The 20,097-nt window shown below is 44.9% G+C and overlaps 1 protein-coding gene across 2 annotated transcripts in view; it reads right to left on the reverse strand.

The window, feature by feature from the left end:
- The window catches only part of GRM4 (glutamate metabotropic receptor 4), a 292,534-nt gene that overhangs the window by 218,371 nt on the left and 54,066 nt on the right, over positions 1-20,097 (reverse strand). The gene's annotated exons all lie outside the window — the stretch shown is intronic.

Raw genomic sequence — 20,097 nt, forward strand, 5'->3', positions numbered from 1 at the left:
AGTGTGCACTTGCTGCACTTCTAGTGCAGCAAGTTTATATGCATCCATGTTTATATGCAGGTGTATTGTGTAGTTTGCTATAAAATACTGTGATTTGATGTTTTGTTTCTCAAGCCAACTTCACACCAAGTAGAGTCCTTAATCCATTCCTAAATTGCCTCTAGCCAAGGCATGAACACTTCTGCATAGAGTAAATGCATCCCTGCCTGTCATCACCACACCTGAGTTCATCCTCTGAGGCCCTTCTTCATGTGCCTCTTCCACGGAAGGTCTGGAAGGTGGCAACACGAGAACGGGCCTTTTCTGCAGTGGCTCCCCGTTTATAGAATGCTCTCCCCAGGAAGGTTCAGCTGGCGCCTTCATTATATACCTTTAGGCACCAGGTGAAAACATTCCTTTTATCCCAGGTCTTTGGCTGATTGACATCCAATACCCTTTTTAAATGCATGTTTGTTTTTCCTCTTATTTTTCTTATTATTTTGTGCTTTTTATATGGCAGAGATCTACAGGTGTAGGACTGTAAATAACAATAATAATATTGTTATAAATAACAATAATAGTAACACCCCCTGGTGTGTACACTGCAAGTCTGCCCCAATGAAGGGCATACAGTAAGGTATGGAGAGCCCGATTTTAGAGCAAAGGGGGCACAAAAAGTGAAGGATAGTAAAATATCTCCCATATCTCATACCCACAACTAACCTCCCCCTAGAAAGTCTCCTTGGATGCTTTTCTTCTCAGCCAAAGTCCAATCAAAGAAGTGAACTTTGCAAGGGAAAAAGAACTTGGGGGAGGGGTTGGCAGGAAGAAGCTCAGTGGTATAGCGGTGGAGAAACACTGAGGGGGAGCACAGCACTTTTTCAGAGCAGTAGCAACGAGGCCATGTGCAGGCCCATCCTTGCTCTGGAAGGTGAATGAGATGAAAATGAGGCCTTCAAGTTTTATTGTGGCAGGGTTGCCTAAAAGAATTTATAGAACGAGGCCAATAATGAAGGAGAGGCTGCTTATTTCTTTCCTTTTCTTTGATGGGGTTCCCTCCTCCTGCTAGCAGGTCCAATGGTAGCACTTTATCTGCACTAGTGCTTGCATTTCTAATTAAAAGCTAAAGATTCCATTTCAGCTAGCTGAAGATCTTTTCTTGAAGCTCGGCATATTTTTGCAGTTGGAAATAAATGTCACTGTGTTCAATGGAGTTTGCTTCTGGGAAAGCATGCATAGTGTTGCAGTCAAGTCAGTCTTAAGAAACTAGATATGGTACTCCATGATTTCTTTCTTTCTTTCTTTCTTTCTTTCTTTCTCTCTCTCTCTCTCTCTCTCTCTCTCTCTGTGTGTGTGTGTACACATGCGTGAAAATGTAATAAAAAAAATACCACTGCCTATATGTCTGACCTCTCCTTGGGGATATGACCATGTACTGTCTTTGGGGCCTTTATAATGAGCTCCTACACTTACCTGTACCCTACTGAAGATGCTATGGTGAGCAGCGGGCAAAGGGAAACTTCAGCTCCCCTCACTCTGATGTCCCCTTTTGTTCTAAAAATCAGACCTCGCCTCTTGCAAACCCATGTTTCAGCAAATTAGTCTGCAGCGTTCATGTGTTGTCTGAGTGCCAGGCTCTTGCCCCATTTTTGCCTGTCTCTCAAAACATTCATCTGCTTTCCCAGACTACAGAGCTTCAGTAATGATTCACTCAGGGATTGCCTTGCTGAAAGAAACCTGATGCCGGAGCCAAGCATGCAAGGATCAATGAAGTCACCAAGCTAGCATCCATGTACATCAAGAGCTCTGTCTGATTAGAACAGCACATTCCAGTTAATTTCTTGGATTTCACTGGCTGTGGGGAGCCACCAATGAAAGTAGCACAACCAAGAAAAAGAAAAACCCCACAGCTTCATCAGACAGGGCCAATGGTACATTGCTACATATCCTGTCTCTGAGAGAGGCTCAGATCTCCTACCAGCACAAAGCAATAAAAGTACCAATCCCCTCCCAACTTTGTCAAAAAGCAGAGAGAGCACAGTGAATTTTGTAGCCCCTGCAGCTCCCCATTCCTCATACGGACTACAGACACGGTATCTTGAAAAGACTCACAAATTGCCATCCCATCGCAGATTCAGCACTAAAGCACAGTGGGTTTGTGACTGCCAGCACATCAAAATTAATTTTAATGACAAAAGAGGCTATTCTCTGAACACCTGTTCCTACTCGCTATATTTTGCACATCAGAGAATGTCACTTGCTCTTTCCTCCATCCAAAACATCTGGATCACCTAGATGCAGGGAAGGGATTCCTCTCTCTCAAAGAATGAACAGTTGGGATGGAAGACTTAATTTGAGAGTTGAAGACTCCTGGCATCTTATTTAGTTATTTATTATTTATCAACATTTATATATTTCTTGACTGTAAACAGAACCTTTTAAGTGATTTACAGTTTTTCCATTAAGTTCTCTTTCGGGCACATACATTTGCCAAAAACTCTGGTTATGGTCTAACCCAAGTTAGGAAAGGAAGGACAAAGAGTGTTTTGCTTTCCCATCAGCTCCACCCAAGATCAATCCCAGAAGGCAAGGCACCTGAATCTGCTGTGGTGGCTGCTGCCCATTGGAAGTAGTAAGGCAAGGAAGCCATGTAAGAGAAGCCAGAGCCATTGAGAGGTAGAGCCAACTAATTCTAGTCTTGTCCCCATCCTACCCACTGCTGAGATCTACTTAAAGGTAAAGGGTAAAGGGACACCTGACCATTAGGTCCAGTCGTAACCGACTCTGGGGTTGCGCACTCATCTCGCTCTATAAGTGGAGGGAGCCGGCGTTTGTCTGCAGACAGCTTCTGGTCATGTGGCCAGCATGACTAAGCCATTTCTGGCGAACCAGAGCAGTGCACGGAAACGCCATTTACCTTCCCGCTGGAGTGGTCCCTATTTATCTACTTGCACTTTGACATGCTTTCAAACTGCTAGGTTGGCAGGAGCAGGGACCGAACAACAGGAGCTCACCCCGTCGCGGGGATTCGAACCGCCGACCTTCTGATCAGCAAATCCTAGGCTCTGTGGTTTAACCCACAGCGCCACCTGCGACCCTGAGATCTACTTGTGCAGCAGTAATACTGAGGAGGAAGCTGGCAGGGTTGTAAGTAAGAAGGCAGGCAAGTGAGGGCTGGTTGAGGGCAGCTGGTGGTGCAGTGCCTCATTCACCCGAATGGACTAGCTGCTGAACTGCCGCCCAAAAAACTGTTCATACATGAGTGCCTAGTGGAAGTTTTCAGCATGCCTTATTACAAAACTCTCCTAACTTTCAAAAGCAGCAGAAAGGTTACTGCTTAAGAGGAGACATCTAAAGCTCCTTTGGGCTCAGAGAATACGTTTTATCATGACTCTTTGAGTCCTGACCCGTATCTCAAAACACCTTTCCTTCCACTGGGACTACAGGCCTTCCAGGTGGGCACAGATTTACTGCAGACATTCCTCCTCATGCAACTGTTGTTGTTTAGTCATTTAGTCATGTCTGACTCTTCATGACCCCATGGACCAGAATTGGCAACTAGCCAATTCAAAATATGAGGCCATTTTAAATGGAGAAAGGAAAAGGAAAAATGTAATGGAGAAACTCTGGTTGGTGATCATCCAGCACCAATGGCAACTTCCCTCCTGGGGCAGGTAACAGCTTGGAAAGTTGGGTCCACCAGGACCTCAGTACAGGCAGTAAGACCCCTTTCTATATATACACTACGAACCATGTTCCTAAACAGGGATCCCCACAGCTGCTATTTTTAAAATGAAATGAGTATGTATACATATTCAATTTATACATGAGTGTTAGAGGAAATAGATTTGGTCTGCAAGCCAGGTCCTTACATTCCTCCACCCCAGTGGCGTAGCGTGGGTTGTCAGCACCCGGGACAAGGCAAGTAATTTGTGCCCCCTAGCCCATGGATTTGCGCCCCCTAACCCGTGGATTTATGCCCCCTAACCCTAACCCCCAGATGTTGTGCCCGGTGTGGCCGGCCCCCCCTGCACCCCCCACGCTACGCCACTGCTCCACCCACCCACAGGCCAACTTTGATAGGTGGTCAGATATTAAGACATTTGGTAACAACTCACTCTCAGAGTCAATCAACTGATTGGCACTAAGAGCACACCTCTTTGAAAGTTTGCTGTCAGTGCCAATCATCTGATTGACACTGAGAACACACCTTCAAAGGGGTTCAATGTAATCATTGATTTGATCAATAGTTAAACAAGCCCCTTTCAAATCCCTTTGCAGTCATGGTTGGGATTTAAATCACACCTGCAAACATACATTTTTCCTCTGTGGGCCACAAACATTTAATGAGACAATTACTTTTGTCACCTGTGAATCGCTTTTTCCTTTCTCAAAGCTCGCCACCCTTTGCTCCTTCACATAACCTTCTCTGGGGAAAATGCAGCTAACAAAATGTCATGGTGAAGCTCTGGTTCCTCAAAACAACAATCAGTTTGTAATTATATTTTCCCATTGCGAAAAAAACCAAAAACAAACAAAAACAAAACACAAATGAACTTCAAATGCTTGTTTTTAATTAAATCACCACAAAAGATTCTCCCTGGAACAAAAGAAGGAAGTTGCCTCTTTAGGATCACCCTTTTAGCTGAACAACAACAGGGCTTTTGTTTATTGGTTTTTACAGCTCAATTTAGAAGCACAGTTTTCTCCAAGGTTCTCCTTTCTGTTTTATTTTCAAGTCAATTGCTTCTTAGACCAATTTCTCCATCTGCATAAATGGCCCTTTTATCATCATGGGCTGAAAGGATATGGACGAAGTAAGCAAACATTAGCTATCTCCCAGGGGATTCCCTTCTTTCACTTCTTTGCTGCCAGCAATCTATTTGGAAAGCATCTCAGCCAGAGGAAATATGTACCTTCAAGGCCACAAACAACCTGGCCTGGCAAAGTTTTGAATCCTGGAGTAGTCAGGAGCTGTAACTGGAAACTCCAGAAAAGCAATGAAACAATTTGAATGAAGCATTGCCCTTGAAGCACCCTGTCCCATTGGTATGAGGGGGACCATTTCCTCTTGATCTAAGTCAGTTCCCGATTCCTGGTCTAAGGTATAGTCATGACTGAATGAACCCCAATAACTAAAGTGTGGCTTCCTAACTTTTGCACTTGATGGCTCCCCAGTAGTGTATCCTCTCAAGGTTTCTCTCATGACAACTTTGGACTACAACGCATGTTAGAGCAAAACTATGAAGGAGTTTGAAAGACAAGGTGTTTACACTGACTGCTGAGAGGATAGAAAGCCAATGGAGGCAACCTTGGTCTCTATTTGCTTGTGGGAAGCTTACCTTGGAGCATATGCTTCCTATTTTGCTTGATTCAAAGGGGGCTAGTTTACCACAAGGGAACTGGCAAATCACTCAAAGATGTCAACATTCCAGAATGACCGCTCCCCACATCCCAGTGCAGCTCCCGGTAGCACGGGCTGGTTTCTCCCTCCCCAGGCTGGATACCTGGAGGTCTCTGCCTACCTCAGCCAATCGCCCAATCCTGCCTGGGGAGGCGTTGCCAGGGGATCGGCCAGGTGGAGGGGGACCGCCCTGCCCACACAACAGATGGTGAATCTTACCTGCAAAGCATCAGTTGGCTCCAGAGCTTCTCCCACCCTGCCCTCCCTCAGTTAAGCCTTCTTTGCAGATTAACCTCTTCTCCACAGGTACGTGGGCGCTGCTACGTCATGGTCGCTGTTGTAGGACTGGAAAGGAATTTTCCTGCATTGGCTGGTTTTGCCTTTCCCGTAGCAAAATGTCACAACTTTGGCAGTTTCAGCCCTTGAGCAGAATCCTTTATCTTCCTAAATGGGGGTGGGGGGGCGTGAAGTTGTGACCCATCCCCCCTTGCGGCGGTGATCCCAGGGTTCCCCATTAAAGGGGTCTTGAGGGGAGGCATTGGCCATACACCGAGAGGTTGTCATTGCTCTCCCCTGCGACAGCGGCAAAACGGGGGACAGGCTCTCTGCTTGAACTTATGTTCTCCAGAGCCAGCCCTATCCCCACACATTCTGGATAACCCTGATGTCTCCTAGATCCCTGGCTGGGGCCTGGGAAGGATAAACGCCCAATGCCTGAGCCAAGGTCTCCCTAAATCTGAAACTTAATAAAGTTGTGGCCAATTTTAACCCCATAGCACATTGTCTTGAGTCATTATTCTGCTCGGGGGTCGCCTGGGGTTGGGGGGACTCCGCCTGTCCATGCAATAAGTCTTGTAGTCCAGATCCATGATGGGAATGTTGGTACTTATCTCCTACCTACCCAGGATACAGTCGACTTTTGTGAGAACCATAACAGATGACATGCACACACACCTATACCATAACACAAATATCATGCAACAAGAGCCATTGATGGCTGCCATTGTGCCCAAGGACTTTAAGCATTACACCTGCCAAATGAACAAGCAGGTTTTTGCCATCCAGATCACAGAGTCATCTGAGAGATGATGGGGGTGCTTGACACAAAGTTGTCATTATTTGGCCACAGTCCCATGGTCTTCATCCACCATTAGATACATACACAGCAGTATCTTGCCACCCTTAAAGATTTAGGTGACAGTAAAGATAGTCCACTTCTCCGGTTGCATTAAAATATTCCACCTGCCCAAGTCTTTGGATCTGGCAAGCAGTGTTAGCCATTGCCACCAGCAACTGAAGAGGTCCAGATGGTCGTATATAGGAATAGGGAGGAATTCTGTTTAGTTCCCATATATATTAATAACAACCTACCTTAATTGTGCTTCCCAAACAGTATGTGAACCCATCAAAATTTGTACTTCCCAATTTTGCAATAGAGTTCTCCAGCCAAAGAATGTGTACATGCATACAAAAGAATATTAGTGAAAATGCAAAAACACAGTACATTAGGGTCAATGGAACCACATAAAATGTATATGTTAGTCAAAACTGCATGCAAATGTGGCTATTGGGAGAAATGCATAAAACGCTAGTGAATTTTCACAACGACTTAAAAAAAGTCACAAGCTGATGTGGAAATGGGCTGAACCAAACTTAAGATTTGAAAAAATGAGAAACAGAGAGAAACCAAAGCTGACAGATTTGTCCATTATGTGTGGCAACATCCCCATTCCACAAAAGTCCCCAGCCTAAAGTTCATGTAACACCTTTCATGCTAACAGCACAAGGTGCTTTCCATTAAAAAAAAATCAGCTAACTGAGGTTTAAAATTAAATTCCCCCAAAAGCCATTTAAAAGCAAATACGTTAACGCATCTCCTCCTCCTCCTCTCCTGCTTTCATACCTTCTCCCTTCCACCCCCACCCCATCTCCCAGCGAAGCAAGCATTCTCAATCTTTTTTGTCTCAGCAAATGGCTTTTAAGTTCCTCTCGTTCCCTCTAATTTATATTATTTTAATTATTGAATAGCCCTCTCACTCATCGCCTGGAACATTAACGCATTTTTAAAAGGGACCTAGGAAAATCAAACTCCATCAGTGATCTGTTTTTCTGTCTCAACTAACAGCCTCCAGCTCTCCCAGGAGACCCAGCGTTTGGCTGCTGCTTGCTGGGTAAAGGGATTGAGGAGGGGGAGAGAAAATCATGAAAGGGGGGGGGAATGATGTCTTAGAAAGAAACAGATACCATTTGCTAATGCTGAAATTGTGCACCTTGGGCAGAGAACACGCTTGTGCTTTGTGGATATTACATTGCAGCTGCTTCAGCATTTGCATGATATTTACATTTATCTATGCTTTTCCCTGTATCTGTGTTGCTGCTAAGGGGTTTTTTGTTCAAACAAACTTTCTAGCCTAGGGAGGTTCCTATGTATAATAGGTGCTCAGCAAGAAAATATGGTAATTATAAAGTCTTCTTATTTCTGTTCAGCTTGTATAGGGGTGGGGGCACAAACTGGAGTAGATTAAACCTGACAGCAAAATGCTCAAATGCTGGTATTTGGGTCAAATACTGCTCTTCGGTCATTTCTGCACCCTCCTCCAAAAAACGATGGCAGAAATCTACCATGTTATCAATGAATTGGCTTCAGAGCCACAATCGCATTCATGGGCATTTGCATAGTCTTCCCCACAACATTTGCATATTCAGATTATTTAAACCTTTTCACTGTCAGAATAATCTTATTCTTCATACCAAACTCTATCCATTGTTGCAGTACTATAACCCTTTTGCACCAAGCTATTTTCATCCTGGCTGCATTAAAGCTTTAATTCTGCCTACCTACAAGGGAACAGCCATTTTCTGCAGCCTTAAAAGGTGGGCTTTGAACCCAAGTGTCAGCTCACTAGTCTATCCACTGAACCACACTGAATCACTTTTACATGACTGGTGTCCCATTAGCTCCCTTTCAGTCCTCCGGTTCAGAGACTGATTTAGCGATTGGTTACAGCACAGCAAACGATGTTGTTTTGCAATTTCATATCTGAGTTCTTCAAAACTCCAGGATGAATATCCGGTGCTCCTGGTGACTTATTACTGTTCATTTTATCAATTTGCTCTAAAACCTGACACATCAATTTGTGGCAATTCCTTAGATTTATCACTTCAAAAGAATAGCTCAGGTGTGTTTCTCCCCAATGCCTTTTGCAGCAAAAGCTGAAGCAAAGAATTCATTTACTTTCTCTGCAGTGTTCCTATCTTCATTGAGTGCACATTTTACTCCCTGATGGTCACAGCTACAACAGCTCTCCTGCAGCTTTCTTCCTTCTAATGTACTTTTTAAAGAATCTATCATTTTTGTTATATCATATTATGTCCTACAAATTCCCGACTGATCAGAATTATTAAAATCTTACAAAAGTTTGTGCTCCCAGCTATTCTCCTGTGCTTGGCTATTTAGTCATGTTGGGATTAAGGGTGGGATGCTTGTGCCTATATAAAGTGGGCTACTGGGGCTTGCTAGGTCCTTGCCAGCAAGTAAGTCCTGATCCACAACACCAGGCAAGGCTCTGGAGGAAGCCACATTTGGACACTGCCAGGAGGCTCCACTTATAAAAAATGAGGGGGTTTAGCCTGGGGCAGAAGGAACGGACCAAAGATAGGGTGGATATCAAAACCTCAGAAAGATGGGGGAAGAACCCCAGTGGAGACACAGGCTGGCCTAGCTAGACCCCCAAGTAACAATAATAATAATAATTTATTATTTATACCCCACCCATCTGGCTGGGTTTTCCCAGCCACTCTGGGTGGCTTCCAACAAAATATTAAAATACAATAGTCTGCTAAACATTAAAAACTTCCCTAAACAGGGCTGCCTTCAGATGTCTTCTAACAGTCTGCTAGTTGTTTTTCTCTTTGACATCTGGTGGGAGGGCATTCCACAGGGCGGGTGCCACTACCAAGAAGGCCCTCTGCCTGGTTCCCTATAACTTGGCTTCTCACAGTGAGGGAACCGCCAGAAGGCCCTCAGCACTGGACCTCAGTGCTGAACGATTGAGGTGGAGACGCTCCTTCAGGTATACTGGGCCAAGGCCGTTTAGGGCTTTAAAGGTCAGCACCAAAACTTTGAACTGTGCTCAGAAACGTACTGGGAGCCAATGTAGGTCTTTCAAGACCGGTGTTATGTGGTTTTGGCGGCCACTCCCAGTCACCAGTCTAGCTGCCGCATTCTGGATTAGTTGTAGTTTCCGGGTCACCTTCAAAGGTAGCCCCACATAGAGTGCATTGCAGTAGTCAAAGTGAGAGATAACTAGAGCATGCACCACTCTGGCAAGACAGTCCGCGGGCAGGTAGGGTCTCAGCCTGTGTACCAGATGGAGCTGGTAAACAGCTGCCCTAGACACAGAATTGACCTGCGCCTCTATGGACAGCTGTGAGTCCAAAATGACTCCCAGGCTGCACACCTGGTCCTTCAGGGGCACAGTTACCCCAGAGAGTATGGAGACTTGGCCCATGCCAGAGGCCACTTTCAAGCTCTCTCCCCGAGCACCATTGGGTGGCACTAGGATCCTCATGGGTGCCTCCTTGGGGCCCAAGGAACCAATTTCCTCCCAAGCTGCCTCATTTGTCCAACAGCACTGGGAGTGCACCAGGTGGGAGGCCATGAAGTCAAAATCAGAGGTGAGAAGCAGTATTGCTTCTGAATACAGTACCAGTTTCTGTTTGGGTTCTGCTTTAGGGTTCCCCTACAAGCACCTGGATGGGAAACAGGATGCTGAACTAGATGGCCCATTGACCTAATACAGCAGGCTCTTATGAGTGCAGAAGAAGTGTCCATTTTCAAGCCAGAAGGTTGACCCTTCAAGGGCTCTAGTGCTCAGAAAAAGGGAGGGGTAGAAATAGAGGTCCCAAAGGTTTTAGTTCACCTCCAACCATTCTTGGGCCAAGTTGCTCTCTTGGTGCTTTCCATGGTACTGTGTCAACTGACCTGCCTTGCTGCCATTTCCCATGAGCTCTAATACTGACCAACCTTAAGGAAGCAGAGTCAGAATCACTAGCTTAGCCTTCAGCAGCCATGAGGAACCTCCAGCAGACAGGCCTAATGACGCCCTCCAGGCCTTCCCATTAGGCTCACAAGGTTGTATTGAGCACGCCACCTGCTCTATACCTGACATCATATGTGTGTGGCTCAGGTAAAGACTCAACTTGGTGAAAAATGCAGGGCTTACATATGCTGCTGATCAACAGGGTCTGCAAAGTCCTACAGAGGCAAAGGAAAATGCTTGCCAAGTGCTGATGATCAGCTGGTTGTCAGCGCTTGCAAAGCACTGCACCTTTATCCACACAGTTTGACTTCAAACTGTTCTGGCAAAGGAAAATGGATCGGCTGATGTGATTGTGATGTCAAGCAGCTGACAGTGAGGCCACCCATCAAACTTGTTCCACAGAGGGGGAGGTATGGATCTGGCCCACTGGCCAGATCCAATCCCCCACCCCTGGTCTTCAAAGAAACCCATACTACTTGCCTCACACATATGCACATCAGCCCATCTGTTGCTGTAGTTCCTACCCTATCGTCTGGAATAAGTACTGGAATATGGTGCAGGAAATAATATATAATATACTGAGAAATGATGAGGTGATAAGGTGAAGGCCACATAAGCATTTCTTATGGGCCTGACATCTCACGTTGCATCAACCAATCACACTTCATTCCTATTTGTTTGGCAATAGAGTCTGTACCATGACTACTTAGCAGGTAGCTGCCTCTGTTCTGAATGATAAACGTGTCAAGCTATGGCAATCATTCAGCTATTAGGAACTGAGAGAAGATGTGATTTCACACTTTGGGTGTATAATCCGCAGCCCCATTATCCAATCATCTGCAATATCTGGTGTCAGGATGATATATATTAATATGGTTTCATATACTATCTATTAACGGGTTGGAAAGCAGATAAGTTGAGAGCATTAGTCTGTACAAGACAACCACACAGAAGCTTCTGAACATATCTTAACATTACAACGGAAGTGAAAGATGGTTGAGATTTATCATCAGGTCATATTTTATGAAAGAAAGAGTCGTCATTCACCATTAGAAACTAATTCAACTGGATGAAAGAGTGTTCCCATTGGCTGTTGGATTATTTATGTGGCTCAGTTCCACTCCTGCCACATATTCACTGTGCAACCTGGGACAAGTTCCCTAAAATGCTCTTTGCAACAATGTAGCAGAAATTGGGCACTCCCTCTCAGTTTGAATCGTGTTAATTATCCATTTAGCATTTAATCATAGTAGCCAACATAAAGTTAGTGCTCATGCCCCTCAGAATGCCAACCCTTCTTCAAAGGGGGAGCATTTTTTTACACAGCCCAACTCACCCCTCATTTCCCAATCATCTTGTTATAAGGCTAGACAGATATTCCTCCCTCCCCATCACCCACCTTTCTTATCCATCTTTCCTGTTCAGACTAAGTTAGGAGAGGGCAGCATTAATCTCTCAGTCGCAGCACATACAACATACTGCTTATTCTTGCTGAGCACCACATCAGCATAGTAAGTTACAACTCAGCCTCTGTAAGACAATCCACTGAACGGCAGGACTCTCTTAATGTCACACTCAACTTGCTCTTTCCTATCAAATGCACAGCTGCTTGCCATAGATTGCTCGCATATCCTGTGCTCATTCCAGATATATTGTCAGGAGCACAAATAACAACAATGTACCCCAACAAGCTGAACTTACCTACATTGGAATGCAGTCAAAACTGCAGATAAAAATTAAAATGCTGATAGATTTTCATGCAGATTTTTTTTTAAAAAAAAAATTACAGATGGCTGCAAAATGTGGAAAATTGAACTCAAGACTGGAAAAATGAAATTGACGGATCCTCCTCTCCCTACTTGAGACAGGGTTTTTCCTGCTGCAGCCCCCCAGCTGTGAACTCCCTCTGGAGAGAGGTCAGACTGCTCCATCTTTACCTAACTTTAGGTGCGCTGTAAACATTAATTTTTTTCTGCCTGGCTTTTGCTGGATTCTAAACTTCATCCTTTATATTTGCTTTTTTCTGTTTTAATTAATGCTTTCATATGTGTGGTTGTTTCCATATTGCTTGTTTTATATTAGCTATAACCCTGGGGGCAGGAAGGCAATTAATAATAATAACAGCACCAGCACTGCATCCATTTGGCAGCTTCCTCACATGCACCTGATTTTAGGGCAGAGGAACAAATAGCAAGGTGCTTTGTTTTGCTGACACTTTACCAGCACTAGCTCCATTCTACACTACTAATACAGTATCTGGTCATAGTGCCATCAGGTCAGGACTTTGGGGCAAATATCCAGAGCCCCACTCAGCAAAATGAATTGGTGAGCCTCCAAATGCAGCAGGGCTGGCTTCTCACATTTGGAAGGAAGTGTGAAGTAATACACATTATCATCTAAAGAAGCGGAGCCAGAAGACCATTAAGTCCAGAGTCTAAAATTACTTAGCTGCACCACTGTATATAGTCCCCACACTATGGCTAGCTCTGTTCTGCTGATATGCTGAGAATTTCACATACTCACACTTTTCCCCTGCAAGGAAGAAGAAGAAGAAGAAGAGTTTGAATTTGATATCCCACTTTATCACTACCCAAAGGAGTCTCAAAGCGGCTAACATTCTCCTTTCCCTTCCTCCCCCACAACAAACACTCTGTGGGATGAGTGGGGCTGAGAGACTTCAAAAAAGTGTGACTGGCCCAAGGTTACCCAGCAGCTGCATGTGGAGGATCGGAGATGTGAACCCGGCTCACCAGATTACGAGTCTACCTCTCTTAACCACTACACCACACTGGCTCTCGGTGTTTCTGCTGCCACTGCTCCTGTGTCAGAAATGTTCCGGTGGGGGTAGGAGGCAGGGACATTTTCTTTTCCTCCTTTTAGAAGGGTACTTACATGCTGGTATGCAAAGAACATATTGAATTTTAATTTAAACATTATTATTTAAATTTCAAAATATTATCAACTAGAGTTAGAGGCACCAGGTTGTCCCCAAGATTGGGGTGGTGATGCGTTTCATGCCCATGTGATGTCATGTGAGCGACACACAAGTGGCATCACATCATCCAGAGAAGGTTGAGCACTTTGCTGGAGCTGGCTGGCTGCCCTATGTGTGGTGCGTGTGACATTGCATGTGTGTGATGCACAACAGTCCCCTTTCCAACAAAGATTAAGGGGGCTGGAGACATGTCAGCCACCTAGAGTTGGCACACCTGGCTATAGCTAACTTCACCCATTCCCCATAAGCTTTGTTCTAGAGCCCATGGCAATATTCCCAGCTCCCAAGAGACTTGGGTTGTAAATCACTTTGGGTTGCCCTGGCAACCCAAAGCAACTAACAAATTCAATAAATCATCATAATAAATAGAGTACAGTCCATACATAGCTTGAAGATGTCGGACATGCTGCATCTCAGAACCCCTAAAACTAATTTCAAAAAAGCATACTATCTGGAAGCGTTCTCTTGCTCTCCCTCCTCTGGAGTGCTTTTTGCAAGGTGGGCCTGACATAGGCAGGTCTAACACTGGCATCCATAACAACGGCATAATCTACCTTGTTATTTGGAAAGGTTTTATATGTACTTGCTCCCTCTCCCACAAAGGGTCACCGATTGTACAAAGTATCCCCATCTGCCAAACAATTCGGAGAACACAATGAAAAGGGATGTTTCATTCAACAGTGGCTGTGACCTTCAAAGAATTTATGCAATAGTAAGAGTTGAATCGATGAAAACTCCACTGCCCACCAAAACTCTTTCAAATGCTTTAAACGACCCACTGTGAAAGAGTCATCTGGATTTTTCCTATTTTGCAGCCCTTTGTACTTTCAGACTTGTAAGTACCCATTCAGAGCAGAACTATTTGGAATGGCTGATAGCACTTCCAAAAAGAACGCACGACAACAAAAGATATAGCAAGGCAGCTCCATATCTTATACTAGTTTGCATGTGGATGCAAGAACTTTGCAACTATGTATACATACAGCAAGCAAAAGGAGTATTCAATTAGCACACACTTTACTCCCTCTAATATCCTGTCTCTCACTGGATGAAGAGCACAAACTCAGATTGTGGTTTCTGCCAAAAACTTTAATGCTCATATCAGTACACTACATAGGCAATGCAACAGCTAAAGGCAGAGCAGGTGGTATGTCTGGCTAAGCAAGCTAAGGCATTGATCCAGCGACTGACATACTCCCTTGGTTCCTGCTTCAAAGGATGGGGCAAGCACAGCTTTAGCAAGGGAAGAAAGAGACAGCTTTGGACTGGGTGGGGTCTGAGAGTGGGTGGGGTCTGTTTGCTGGTGTCACAGAGTGTGCCAGCCACTCCTCACACAGTCCAAAGTTGGCATTACCTCTTTATTATCAAAAACAGACTTGGAAGATTTTCATCTCCACAGACTTGGCTGAGTGTCAGGCCTAATGTCAGTTCATGACATCCAGAAACATCTGGAGGGCCAAAGGATCCTCACACCTGATGTATATAAACATATGAAGTAGACCACATGGCGAGGCAATGTTTTACAGATATCTCTCCTGCAGCCAGCAGGAACCTCAGGAAATGCCACTCTGATTCCTCTTCCACACTAGGAGTGATGGCATCATCTGCTGGGGCAGTATTAGCCAGGATTATAAGCTTGGAGGTTTGGAGGACAGATACTGAAGATTTACCTCACTATTTACAGGTTTGCCTAATCTACAATAATATAAGAGCAGCCTAGTTCAAACATTTAAATATCCCAGTTGGGAAATCAATTGGATATTTGATTAACTTTTTATTAGAGGCAGGTGCCCCTACACCTCTGAAAAGTGGCCTGTTTTGCCTTTAGAGTGGCGACTTTAAGGGGAAAGGTTTGGGGGGATTATAAATTAAATTCTTCAGGAAGCAAACTCTTATCTGACAAAATGCATGGTTTTAATCATCACTTTAACTGTGTAAAGCATTTTATTCTGTGTTATGCATTTTGATTTTTTTTAATGGCTTCACTGACACAAATTAATAATATTTGTATTCCTAACATATGGATCCATACAGTGGCATGGCTATGAATTCTCTGTCTCCCTGGGGGCATGACTATGGAGGGTTCCTCCACTTCAGAATTTACCACTGCATTACAGCTGTTGTTTCCACCACAATGGAACTGTGAGACACAATTTACAAGGACATTAATCCACAGCACATGTATGGGGTAAGTTTCCATCCAAAGGATTTTATCTTGATGGATTTGCCTTCGAACTTCTCTGACACCTGGCAAAATGGCTCACTCTGTCTAAGATACTATGGAGACTTGCTGTGCTAAAAATGCTTCTGCTTCCTGCATTTTACATCACCTCCCGTGGCATCCTTGAGAATACACCTATGTGAATACAGCCCACTAGCCAGACACCAGACTCTAGCCTGCTTTGTTTAGCAGGTAAATTAGATCACAGGGTGGTATGTCTGCCAAATAAAAAATTAAGCAGCACTGTGAACAATGCAACAAAATGCCTATTAAAGAAGGAACATCAAACTTCCCTCAAACAGTTTCTCACATCACTGCAATGCCGCAAGAGGATAGGTTTGAAGGCGAGGTGTGTGCTTCTTGACCTCTCAGTTTAGAGTCTAACAAATCCATGCACTTTGGAACCTCACAGCAAGGATCAACGCAGATCTATGAACACTTCCCACTTACAACATAAACTGCCTAACTTTTCAGCTAAAGGAAAATTTGGGAGTAAGCTTTTACTGGATCCATGGAATAGAACTAATTCTGAAAGCATGATCAGCAGGAGACATTGACTATTTGCAGCTAGGAAGGGGCTTACATGCTCTACAGGGGTCCATTTAAGGAAGGTAAGAAGGACATTTTTCTCATCACCTCAGGTTTTTCATACTTCATTCAATTAAGCATGTGTGTGTGTGTGTGTGTGTGTGTGTGTGTGTGTGTGTGTGTACATGGCTCTCTTCTTCTCATTTAACTCCAACAACAACCCTGTGACATAGGTTAGTCTGAGAGGCAATTAATGGCCAAGGTCATCCAGTGAGCTTTATGGCCAAGTGGGGATTTGAACCCTGGTCTCCCTGGTCCTAGTCCAACACTCTAACCACTAAGTTATGTTGGCTCAGTGCCAGAGAAAATAGATTGCAACACAGCAAAATCCAGTTGCTTCTCAAACCAGGAAAGGTATCCGCCCTCCCAAAAAGACTCTGCAAACACCCTGGATGTGTTCTGTACAGGTGACTAATAGCATGGTGAAAGACTGGGAAATGTATGTTCTGACATTTCACAGGCTCTTGGCTTCAGTAGACTTACACACATAAAGATTTCATGCAAATAATAAAGTAAACTCATGCCTACAAAAGCTCAGGACGCAATACATATGTCAAAAGGTATCAAATGATTAGTTGTTTGTTTACTTCTCTTACTTCTAGAGAGAGGAAGTCTGCAGTCTTCTGCACATTTACCTGGCAGTAAATCCCATTGACATCAATCAGACTTCCTTCTGAGTGCATATGCTTGGAATTACTCTGTTAGTAACAAATGATGCTTGCACCCTGTGTCTTGTTTTCATATGCAAATAGAGGCAGTAAATAGAAATGCAAATATTTTAATATTTCTTTGACATCTTCAGAATACATAAAGAACAATATTAATTAAAATGATACCCTTGAAACAACCATTCAACGAGGGAGTTCTAATCCACAGCACAGGAACTCACCAAGGTCCTCAGCACTGGAAGCTGGCGGAAGAGAAAAGTCTTTGCTAGTTTTCCTGAATGGTCCTTAGAGCCACTGTAGCCACAGCAATGTTACTCATTACAAAAGTTCATCCCCTTTGGGGATGGAAAGTGGCTGCTTCTGGCATTTGCAGCCACGGGAAAGTATTTAGGTGACTTGCTGAATGCACCTGAGCATTTGCCCAAGTGTATAAAGTGTTGCTACTGAGAATGAAACACCTGGGCATGTTTCATGCAAGTATTGCCTAGTTCAGCTGAACCACAAAGACATCTACGTGGAATTGTACTCCTAAGCAACCAGTACAGCAGTCTGTAGGTGTGGAAAGATCTAGCCTTGTCACAGGAAACCTCTGGCAACCTACAATTCAGAGTAAAAAGAGAAAAATAATTCTATTCAAAGAAAGAATGTATTCCACATCCCGAGGGTTACTAAAGTTGCAGGTAGCTATGTCACTCCACCAGAAAGAGTCAAGAGCAACAGTGGACCTTATTAGGACCAACCTCTCCCTGAGGCTGAGAGGTGCCATCCCTTCTACACACACCAGATTTTCTGTCAAATGTGAGCGCTTCCTGGATAAGGTGCCTGGCTGCTCTCCCCCTCTCTCACACCATCCTGGCCATTCTGCTCTCCTCCCACATGGAGTCCAGAACCATTCTGGGGGGAGGCAGATGGTGGGTAGCTTCAGCCTTGGCTGGCACAGTGATTCACAGCACATTTCCCCATGCTGCTACAGATGCCTCCTCACCCGCATCATCCAATGAAGTGGCACTACTCTGATCTTCTACTCTGGAGCCCATACCTAAGAGTGCCACTGATACATACAAACACAGTTCCAGTGCCAAACTGGAAAAGAGCTCAAGAGCAGCTGCCTTAAGGAATTAGACAGAATGACAACTCCAACACAGAAGGAGAACGTGGCAGGAAATCAACTGACCACTGTCCACTGACCAAATCAATAAAGGTAAAAGGTAAAGGGACCCCTGACCATTAGGTCCAGTCGTGACCGACTCTGGGGTTGCGGCACTCATCTCGCTTTATTGGCCGAGGGAACCAGTGTGCAGCTTCTGGGTCATGTGGCCAGCATGACTAAGCCGCTTCTGGTGAACCAGAGCAGCACACAAAAACACCGTTTACCTTTCCACCGGAGCGGTACCTATTTATCTACTTGCACTTTGATGTGCTTTTGAACTGCTAGGTTGGCAGGAGCTGGGACCAAACAACGGGAGCTCACCCCTTCACGGGGATCTGAACCGCCGACCTTCTGATCGGCAAGTCCTAGGCTCTGTGGTTTAACCCACAGTATCACCTGCATCTCTGACCAAATTAACAAGTAGTATTAAAACCTTTAAATGAAGGGCTGAGAGGTCAGGCACTGAACCCATCGTATCCATTACACAATCCACACCCATACTCCACACAGACATTTGTGTAACAGGGGTTCATGACTATTAACCTAAAACAAGGGTAGGGAACATCAGGCTTCAGGGCTGAATGTGACCCTCCAGGGCTCTCGAGCTGGCCCTTGGGACTTTCTCCAGACCATACCACATCCCCCCCCACTGGCCTTGCCTCACACCCTCCTCGAGTGCCTGGCTGGAATGTGTCCTTGAACTCTGACAGATCCTCTTGCTTCCCTGGATGGAAGCAGGGAGGGTTTTCTGAAAGTATGTGGAGAAGGTAAAGGTAAAGGGACCACTGATCATTAGGTCCAGTCGTGACCGACTCTGGGGTTGCAGCACTCATCTCGCTTTATTGGCCGAGGGAGCCGACGTACAGCTTCCGGGTCATGTTGGCCGGAGCTGGGACCGAGCAATGGGAGCTTAACCCATCGTTGGGATTCAAACCACCAACCTTCTGATCAGCAAGTCCTAGGCTCTGTGGTTTAACCCACAGTTCCACCTGCACCCCATGTGGAGAAAGCATACTGCATAAAGGCAAAATTTTACATTCATTGCTGTCCCCACTTTTGCCTCTGGTGAAAGGGCAGCCTCCAGTGGCATGCAGCCCTCAGAAGGTTGATCAGAAAGGCATTTGACCCTCAGGTTGAAAAGTGTTTCCCACTCCTGATATGAAATTTGCCAAATGCCACTTGCTCCCATTAGACCCATAGATACTGGTATTACAGTACAGAAACCACTGGTTTACACTGGAATTTAAAACACATCAGCAATGTCAGGTGTGCTGCCTTACACAGCGAGTCTGCCACATGAGTAGTAATTCCATGAACACAATCATTTTCTCTTAAGAGGAACACACACCCTCTCGTGATACACTTTGCAATTCCACCCAGCACTATTTTTTTAAACAAAATTGTAGTGGGGGGGGGGATATGTTGCTGTCAATGTGACTGAGAATTTTTGGAATGAGAGGTATGGGATAATTCTTCTGGGTAGCCTAGTGCTGGATATTCTGAGGTAAATTAGGCCAGGGAGATGTCTGTCACATGCCCCTAGAGCCAACTGCATCCCCCCAGGGTTAGAAATTACCACGTGCATTAGAAGAAGGTCTTTCCCCTCATGCTGGTTTATAAACGCTTCCACGGAGCAAGTCTCTCATTCTCCACACCCCCTCACCCTCCCACAGCAGCTTCTGGGATACACGCAGCATGAATATTCTTCTCAGCTGTAAAATGAACCATATAATTCCCTCCACCCTTCTCCACGCTGAAGAACGCCCTCCCCACAATATCTAATGGCATCGGCTCACCAGCTTTCCCTCACACAAGTGGCAGATGCAGAAGGGGGGAGGGGAGAAACGCTGCTCAAAATATCATGGTTGGAAGGGAGAGGAAGGGTCAGCCTCCCCAAGGGAGACAGGGAGCTCTTTAAACACCCACAGAGACGCAGAAAGAGATTCTGTTCTCCTCCCTTTTCCCCGCCAGGGAGCAAGAACTTAGCCTGTATAATTATTGTAAAAACTACTTTAATGTTTTTTCCACTTAACAGTCGCTGGTGGTGATT

This window comes from Podarcis vaucheri (assembly GCF_965113315.1).
Source record: "Podarcis vaucheri genome assembly, chromosome: 6".
Taxonomy (NCBI): domain Eukaryota; kingdom Metazoa; phylum Chordata; class Lepidosauria; order Squamata; family Lacertidae; genus Podarcis; species Podarcis vaucheri.